Consider the following 10,810-nt stretch of genomic DNA (forward strand, 5'->3'; position numbering starts at 1 on the left):
CTTTGTGAGTGTACTCGAACAATTGACTTGGTGACATGACTTGGTGGGCTTGGTGAGCTCACCTGGCATGCGTACTTGAACAGTAGACTTGGTGAGCTAACTTAAAGAGTCAACTTGTTGAGGTGACTTGGTGGGGGTGACTTGGTGAGCTAACCTAGAGAGTTGACCTATGGGGCAGACTTGGTGAACAAACTTAAAGAGTTGACTTGGTGAGTGTACTTGAATTGTCTACTTGGTGAGCTAACTATGGAAGTCGACCTGGCAAGCTGATATGGCGAGTCGACTTAAAGTGGCGACTTGGTGGTGCAAATTGGTGAGCTGACTTATCGAGGCCACTTGGTGAGGCAACTTCGTGAAGCGACTTGGTGAGCGAACCTACTAAGTGTACTTAAAGACTGACCTTGATGAGGCGCTTTGGTTGGGTGACTTGATGAGAAAACTTAAAGTGTCAACTTGGCGTGCCGACCAAGTGAGTTTACATGGTGAGCGAGCTTAGAGAAGCAACTCTATTGGGAAACTTCGTAAGCACACTAAGTGAGCCCACTTGCTGGGGCAAGGTGGTAAAACCACTGGGTGAGTTGACTTCGTGAGCTAACTTAATGAGTCAACTCGTTGAGGTGACTGGGTGGGGGTGACTTGGTGAGCTGACTTGGAGAGTTGGCCTAAGGGGCAGACTTGGTGAGAAAACTTAGAGAGTCAACTTGGTGAGCATACTTCAATTGTCAACTTGGCGAGCTGACTTGGGGAGTCAGCCTGGTAATCTAACATGGTGACTGGGCTTGAAGTGGCAACTTGGTGGGGCAAGTTGGCAAGCCGACTTAGTGAGGCCACTTAGAGATGTGACATGGCGAGATGACTTGGTGAGCAAGCTTGATGAGCAAACCTAAAGATTGATCTTGATGAGGAACTTTGGTGGGGTGACTTGATGACCAAAGTCAAAGAGTCAACTTGGCGAGCATACTTGCACTAGTGCATTTGGGTTCATTTTTTGACCTTCATTGATCAAATTTTTGACCCAATTTTTGACCAAATTTGACCAACCCATTGGTCAAAAATTTTTTGGTCAAAATTTTGACCAGCTCACTGGTACATGATTTGTCTCAATCATATAACTAATTATATATTTTTCATATTAGTTAGTGTCAGTGTTTTTCAGGCATTCTATAAAACAATTCACATGCCTTGCGTATGATATGACATTTTGCATGCATCCTGCACTCTCTCTCATCTGGCTAATGATGGATTACGTAGACTGATCTAAAACCATGATGCTAAAAAACACAAAATCAAATCCAAAATGAACTTGCACTACAAATGGATTGTGGAAATCTGGTATTGGTAAAATTGCATGTATGTCTACCAGGACAATCACAACTTAAACATATATTTGTCCTGGTAGACATGCATGCAAAATTAACAATATCTGATTTCCACAATCCATTTGTAATGCAAGTTTGTTTTGGATTTGATTGTGTGTGTTTTTTAGCATCATGGTTTCAGATCACTCTCCGTAATCCATCATCAGCCGGATGAGAGAGTGCAGGATGCATGCAAAATGTCATATCATACGCAAGGCATGTAACTGTTTTATAGAATGCCTAAAAAAAATTTACACCTACCTGTTGGTCAAAATTTTGACCTTCATTGGTCAAAATTTCTACCTTCATTGGTCAAAATTTTTGACCTTCATTGGTCGAAATTTCTACCTTCATTGGTCAAAATTTTTGACCTTCACTGGTCGAAATTTCTACCTTCATTGGTCAAAATTTTTGACCTTCATTGGTCAAAATTTCTACCTATATTGGTTGAAATTTCCGCCTTTATTGGTCAAAATTTTTTCTTCATTGGTCAAAATTTCTACCTTTATTGGTCAAAATTTTCTACCTTTATTGGTCAAAATTTTGACCAATTCCTGGCAGAACTTGCACCATGGCTATGGAGGTTTTTCGACCAATGTACGAAAAAATTTTGACCAATGGGTTGGTCGAATTTGGTCGAAGTTTGGTCAAAAATTGGGTCAAAATTTTGACCAATAATGGTCTCAAATGTACTAGTGACATTCTTATTTTTCAAATTAGATTCAACTTTTCTAGGATCATTTCTCAAAGTCAACTTCAATTCATAATCTTCAATTCATGCTTCAAGATCTTGTACTCTATCTTTAGCTTTGAATAATAATCATCAATAGTTTCAAATTTAGTAGATACGGGCTTGGATTTGAGATGATCAACCTTTTCCTTTAGTTGTCCAATGTATACTTTGGAGTCTTCATATCTATCCTTCAGCTTATCTCTTTATTCAGTAAGGAGATCAATTTTTTCAAGTGCCTTTTCAAGGTTCTGAATCATCAACTATTCCATATCCATATGGATCTTACTCAATTTGTTAAGCCTCTTATGAGTAATTGTGCTCTAATACTAATTGTTAGAAATAGGGATTACTAAGAGGGGGGTGAATCAATAATCTAAAAACTTTATTTGCCAACTAGATATTATTTCTTACTTTAAACCACACATAACAAAGTAATAAAGTAATGTTGAATAGTAACATTAACCATGCACAAAGAATACACATAACACCATATTTTGTTAACTAGGGAAACTTTGGCCAAGGGAAAACCTCGGTGGGGATGATACCCACTAGATAATATAATGATATATAAGTTCCTTGTTAGAGGATAAACCCTATTAGGAGTCAATGAGAAAATTTAGTATAAGGAGTCCCTATTAGGAGACTTTGAATCCCTCCTAGTAGATTCCAACCCTGTTAGGATTTGTAGTACAGTAGATGCAAAATGAGCCCACTACCCAAACATGCATTTCCAATTACAAGAAGAGCTCACTTCTCAAACAAGTAATTAGATTTCTAGAGTATAGGTATTGTAAGTTCTTTCTTAACTAATCTATGATCTTTAGCTTGATCTCAGATCAAAAAATAGCTTTTCAAATCCTTGAATATATCGTTTTCATATAACTTAGCATACAATTGATCAATACAACCATTACTTCAAGATAGCATGCTTGAATTTACAAGATGTCCTTTGCATAAATACCATGCCTTTACACAAATTTCTACTAGGTCAACTAAGACCACAATATACTTTGCTAACTTACAATAAACATCTAGGATGTCAGCCCTAATTGGACAAGCAATTATTTTGTAAATAAAATAATTCCTTTTCTTTAATTTTGCCATCCCATTTTATTAAAACACTAATATCTCTTTTCTGTATAGTCTGTACTAACTTTTGAGTTTATACATGTCATCATCAACTATTTGAAGATTGGGAAGATTGTTGGAAGATTGGTTGCAAGCATGAATTCTAATGATATGTTACATTCATGACTAAGTTTGTCATTGACATCAACATAGCATGTTTTATTTCTACATAGCAAGTTTTATGTGGTATCTGATAGAAGAACAATGGAAAGATCAAGTCGGTACAAATGGCTAGTTGAGCATGATAACCACTTGAGGTTATGGGATATACTTCTAAGTATCTAGTATATGCAGTTAATATTGAAAGTACAAAAGACAAGTCTAAGAAGTTAAGTAATTTTTGGTGATTTTTGTTCTGAGATGGAGTTTATAGAGGCATGTTCTAGTAAACTTGTTATATCTCCTAGAAAAGTTGATATCTTGAGGATTGAGGTTAAGAACATGAAGGAGAGATGGTGATAATGATATGGATAAGCTCACTTGTCATAATATTGCATGTATGGAAAGTTATTCAAGTTGCAAGGTGGAAGATTAAGGATATCGTTGAAAGTTATTCAAGTTGCAAGGTGGAAAATTAAGGATATCATTAAGTGTAATGTGTTCTTAATGTGGCCCTATAATAATTAATTGAGAAGGACTAACAGCTGACTCAGGGAATTATTTTATGGACTCAATATAAAGGGAGGACATTTTCCTATATCATGGTATGGATAAATGTGAATTGTAAAATTTTGAAAAGTAGCAAAGTGTGTGGAATACAAAGTTGAGCAAAGCAATGTGGAAGTGAAGGAAACTTCATTGCAGAGGTTTTGCTGAGTGATTCTAGGTTTGGAATTTTGATCCAAGGTTTGTGACCTAGTCTACAAGGTTTGACAGTAATTGGTCTAATTGATAGGATAGAGGAAAGAAAAAATTCAAGCAAGAAAGATAACAGTAAATTACTTGTTTGAGTAGTGAGCTCTTCTTGTAGTTGAAATTGGATGTTTGGGTAGTGGGCTCTTCTTTCATACATTATACCAAAATCCCTAATAGGTTGGCACAACTCCTAATAGGGTTGGAATTTTTTAAAAAGGATTCAAAGTCTCCTAATAGGGACTCATTGTACTAAATATTGTAATAGACTCCTAACAATGTCCATCCTCTGACAATGAATATTTATATTAGTGCATCATCTTTTGGGCATCATTCCCACTGGGGTTTTCCCTCTAATCAAAGATTTCCCTAGTCAACATAGCTGGTGTAATTGTCTATGTGCACTTTATCATGATTTTTTTCCTTTGGTTGAATGGTTAAGTTTGTTTAAAGAAGATAAATTTTTTTAGATAACTAATTCACCCTCCCCCATCTCAATTATCTTGGTGGACTATTGTTTCTGACAATTGGTATCAAAGCCTCAAGTCCTTGAAGAAAAAGTTAAATAACTTTGGGAGATCCATGGTGAATGTGTTTAGGAAAGATAGTCTAATTTTTGATGGAACAAGTTATGACAGTTGGAAGGAAAAGATGAAGACACATTTGTAATGTATGTGTCAAGGATATTGGATCTCGACAAAATCAACGAAGACAATCATTGAAGAAAAGGATTTGGAAATTTACACCAAGGCAGAAAGTGATCTTTTCATGTGTGACATGAGAACTAAAGAAGAATTATTGATTGTACTTCCTAAAATTGAGTATAATTATGTAAAATCACTTAATACATCACATTTGATTTGGAAAGCTTTGGAAAACAATTTTGAAGGTGATGAACATTCTAAGAAGTTGAGGCTACAAAGTTGGATTTGTGCATTTCAAGATGCTAAAATGATGGAAGATGTATCTGTAAGAACATATAGAGGTAGGATATTAGAAATTACTGCAGGTATTAAAGTTCAAGGAGGAACCAAAGAAGATGATGAGGTTATGTGGAAGATATTAAAGACTAAAACACAACAATTCAAGTAAACGGTTCAGATGAAATACTTGTTGATATTATATACCAAATATTTCACAAAGGAGACATTGCTTGGAAGACTTGAAGCAGGTGAGAATGAACTTAGATAGTCCAAAGAATTAACCAAACAGAGATAGCTTTTAGTGCCTTGAATAATTGACCTAACTTATCTAGGAGCACAAGTGATAGAGGATGTTTTTCTAGCAACAACAAATCTGAGGAAGATAGAAAGATTGAAGGACTAGCCCTTCTGGTAAGAAGAGAGAAAGGAGGTAGGAAAATATTTAAATGTTGGACTTGTGATGAATATGGTCATTATACATCTAAATTTCCTAAAAAGGAGAAAAATTATAAGGGAAATCATAATCCTAGAAAAGAAAGAGAATGCTTGTATGCAAATGAAGATAATGATTCAGATGAACAAGCATTAAGTGCTAGTGATGATGAAATTGGATTTGTGGCAATTAAAGAAGAATTCTAGAGAAGACAGCTTTGGTATCATAGGTTGAGAAGAAATCTAATTGATAGCAGTTGTTCACATCATATGACTGGTGATATGAACAAATTTTTTGACTTCAAAAGCCATGATGGAGGAATTGTCAAAGTTGGAATCAATGCAGCATGCCAAGTAAAAGGTATTGGATCTATAACTCTTGATGGTAAAACTAATATTGAGGATGTATACCCTTTTTATGGTTTTGTAATGCCCCACCAAGGGATCCAAAGAATTTTACTAAGTTTTCCAAATAATTTTTATTTTTTTTAAACATGAAAGCTAAAACCATTCATAACATTTGTGGAAGCAATAGCAACAATTCAAATAAAAATAAACATAACATATATACATAATAGGCTACATTCTTTAAAGATCCCTTAACATTGTATCACATCTAAATTAACTATTCATCTAACATCCCATCTTTATGAAATAACAATGATACATCCAATGTACTTAAAAAATATACAAGTGTCCTTTTGTAATTATATTTTAGTTTAGCTCAATCATCCACTGTACCTATCACAGGGTATGAAAAGCTTAAAAGAATAAACATCCAAGTAAATAAAGTATATCATCATCATCTAATATTAATCCATAATGCAATAACATAAATGAAACCACATATCATACATGATACATCATCACAAAATATATAGACATCCATCACAAAAGATAACCATATATCACAAACATAAATAACTAAGTGCACGGTTCCTCCCAACCGTAAATAGCATCATTAGACCATCGTGGATCCTAGCCATCCCTCCGTGCGTAAAATTCCAAAGCACCGAAGAGATCATCGGTATTAACATAGTAGGAATGTCACTCCTAAAACATCCTACTAACATGCAAAGTAAAGCATAATAAATCATCAACTAACATATGCAAAGTAAAGTAAATCATCAATATAAGAAACATACCAGTAAATACATCCATCATAAGGTATATTATCTATCATAATGCTCCAAGAACATAATGAAAAATAAATACCAACCAAAGATACTCCAGCCACGATGTCTCGAACGGATCTCAAATGATAAGAGTGAAAAAAATATTACCACCTGACCGCGTGGAACCTAAGTGGTCCACTCCCACCGTGTTGAGGAGATAATCTCAAGTCCCAAACAGGATATCAATTCACGAAGCACAAATCTCTATAAGTCCAAGAATCTTAAAAGTATACTAACTTAAAGGTTCCATTACACAAAACTGACATCTAATTCCTAGAGGCACACAAACACATGTAGGAAACCTACTCTACAAGCGAAAAAGTGTCATCGCAATTATCACATACAAGTTACCTTGGCAGTTAGCTAAACTCCACGGATCCATACTGATCTCATGTGGCCACTGGTATCCTCTCATACTGATGAGGCATACTACGGAATGCAAGATCGCAACCCTATGTTCTCACTACTCCCATCCTAGCCTATACAATTGCTCAAGGCATGGGCGAGAACCAAAACAATTATCTTTTTAGGTTCATTTAATCCCCATTTAGTGTGTAAATGTTATCACTTATTAACCAAACTTACAATGAGTTACCCTGGCAGCCACTTAGAGCCCCGACCCTCATTGCAAGTCACTTCCCGACACTACAAGTAGATTACCTACCCTAAGCTCATGGAATCATAAATCTCAAAATCATAAAAGATAATCCATAATAAAATTATCAAATATGCATAAAAGCATCAAATATCCATAAGAAGAATAATCAAATCTCCAAGATAAGAATCATCAAATCTCCATAAGCATCTGAAAAAGCATCCATAGAAAATCATGACCACAATAGTTCTCTATTGGCAACTGAAGGCATCACTGATAATCATAAGTATCAATTGGTTCTCAATAACCAAAATATATCTCAAGATAAATGGTTCTCAACAAGCAAACAAGAATATCTCAAAATCATACTGATCAAAGACTCCAAAAATGGTTGAGTCAAACATGCCACAACATGACATCATCAAGAAATAAATCCATATTTCAGTCCCATCATGGCGACTAGAAAGTAATCTAAGGATAACTGATCGATGACTAAAAAATGATTAGCTCAAGCATCTCAAATATATATACATCTCAGCTTCACACATGAAGGTTGAAGAACAAATACAAACATTTCATAGAGCATACGATCACATAACCATGGTTGGGCTTATAAAGATCAAGACCAAATAAGATCAACATGCCATCACATCTCATAACCTCTGAGCCTCTGGTAACAACCTAGGACTAGTCAACACTAGTCAACCCAAAACCCAAAACAAGAAGCATATAGAATACACGATGCAAACACATATTTTGGTTTACTAAATTCACATAGTTGAATAATATGTAGGGGTTTTCAGTTTTCTGTTTGCAAGTATACTTTCAAGTGTCTTAAATATCATCATTTGACCTACAAGTCAACCCAATTGTTCTCCGATAGCATTACCCTTCCATTATTAAGAATTACATTCTAAGAATAACTTAACGATAAATATTTACTAAACTGATCATCATTGACTTTATTTAAATTGTCTTTTATATTTAACCATGATCCATATTCTAATTTATTAACTCTCCTTCATAAATCAAGGATCATTATTCATTTATAAAAGAACCAATTATCAAACTAATAAGAATTATAACTTTATTAAAATGATCAATTAAATCAAACAATTAACATAAGTACACCATCCACGACCTATTAACATCTAATAGTTTCCAATTCAATAATACTAAGTCTCACCATTAAAACATCTAAGGTCATCATTCAAGTCATAAGAATAAGAGCTATCAACTTGATATCAATATTTTTACAATCTTATTAGAAGAATTATATCAATTAAATCTTCATTACTTAACTTAATTGTTAATTAAATCTAATTAACTCTCATTGATTGATTTAATTAATAATTACATAATCATAACAACGTTCCAATTAATATCAGTTGACTAATAACTAACTATAATTTTGTAAGCTAAAAGTCATCTATAATTTAGTATACAAATATTCATATTCATAGTTTAATAATGATAACTTGTTAATATTTAATAACAAGCTATATTGGAAATCTTATTAATAAATCTATAATGACCACATTCGTCATTCTTTCAACAATGTTCTCATTTTATTTTAATAATAACAAGTTATAATAAATCTTCAATACCAAGTATTATTATCTCAAATAAGTTTCCCCTATGTACGATAATTCAATTAATTAATACTCCAAATTATTAACCAATTCAATTTGATAAATATCTTTTACAGTACTTCAATCATTAACTAATCTCCTCTAGATTAACTCTGATCGTATTAATTGATAACTATTTAAACTATTTACACTATTATTTATTAATAGTTTGTTAGTCCCAACAAACATTAATAAATAATAAACTCATCAAAACTATTATTAATCGGTCTAAAAAACTTTACATAAGCTTCATTAGTTAACTCTTAATACTATTAAGGTATATCAATAATTTAGTTAATAATATATAACGTATTAATAATACCATAGTAATTTAAATTATAACAATGTTATAATAGTGACTTCATGTCAATTAAATCTTAATCCATTATCATTAAAGTCTCTTCATTTAAAAATGTAATATAAAATTACCATCTCTAAATTATTTAATATATATTAAATAGTATTTAATATATATTAAATAGTATTTAATATACATTACAAAAAGTCCACTATATAAACTATATTAAAAATCTCTTTTCTTATTTAAAAATCTATTTACTTAGATTGACTAATAATTAATTACACTTCTTCTACTATTAATTAATCTTAATTAAATTTGATTTAATTAGATTAGATAATAAATCATATAAAACTAATGCATATTAATAAGATTCTAATAAGAGAATATTTCAATAATATCTTTGATTCATTCCATGCTTTGATATATTATTTTTGTGAAGTTTAAGCATAAAGAACTCTTGATTATGGGAAATGGAGAAATATTTGTCTTTGAATAAAACAGTCCCAGTACGACGGTCATATCTCCTTAATGAACCGTTGGATCGGGCTGAAATTTAAATATGTTGGAGAGGGCCAAGTTGCGCTAATTTTGACTGGAGCGATCAAATAAATTCGATCCCAATAAAAAGTTATGAATGACTGAGTTCGGGTCTATCCAAGGGGCAGCAACAGGACAATTAAAAATTTCTTCTAAAAAGGTAATTGTTCTCTAAATTTATCCAATAATTTCACTAATAGATTTGGCCATAAATCTTGAAACCATTTTCAAATCTATTTCAATTTGATTCCAAATCGAACCCAAACCCGTTTTCTCTTTTTTTTAAATCCATGCATATAAAATTCTCAAATAAATTTAATTGCTCAAATTGAAAATGCATACAATAAAAATATGAAATTCCTCAGAAGACATATGGAAGATACGAAGAAGACGAGAATGCATGATGCGGAAATAGCATAAAAATGATCACAAGAATCTACCCGAATTCTTATGCTAATTCGCTCTTCCTTAGAAAATCCGCAAAGCAAGCTCCGTTCTTCAGAGTTCTTAAGTCCTCCAATGCTCCAATTGCTCTCCACCCCTCCCCTCCCCCCCCCCCCCCCACCCCCCTTTTTTTCTAAGCTTCTATGAATTCTTGAATATCAAGAGCTCTCAAGAAACCTTTGGAATGCTTCTTGAAACCGTTGAAAGGTGTCACCAATTAAGCATGGGTCTTTTCCAAAAAAAATTTGATGAGTCATAGAATTGTAGACACCTTGTGCTTAATTGATGCACTAACTCCCATGTTGTTGACACATGTTAATCCTCATGCAAGCTTATAACTCCAATTTACTTTTTAAATAATCTCTATTTAAATTTTATAACTTTCATTTTAATTTTTATAGCTTTTATTATTATTATTTTATAATTATTATTAATTTTAATTTCTAGTTTTCTTTTATTTAATTCTTTTTCTCCAATAATTCACATTTAATTAATTACAATCAAAATATCAAAGATCATGATATTTTATTAATTTTTTCAAATAAATAATTTATTAATTAAATCTATTTATTAAGACTTAATTAATAGAAAATTCACCATAAACCTCCAAGATAAAATATGAAAATCCATCATAGAACAAAATATACAAAATAAATCTAAAGGGTCAAAAATCACGAAATATATGTCATCCGACACATTCG

The sequence above is a fragment of the Cupressus sempervirens genome, chromosome 11 (genome assembly GCF_028749045.1).
Source record: "Cupressus sempervirens isolate cs-2001-9-10 chromosome 11, ASM2874904v1, whole genome shotgun sequence".
In the NCBI taxonomy this organism is placed as follows: Eukaryota; Viridiplantae; Streptophyta; class Pinopsida; order Cupressales; family Cupressaceae; genus Cupressus; species Cupressus sempervirens.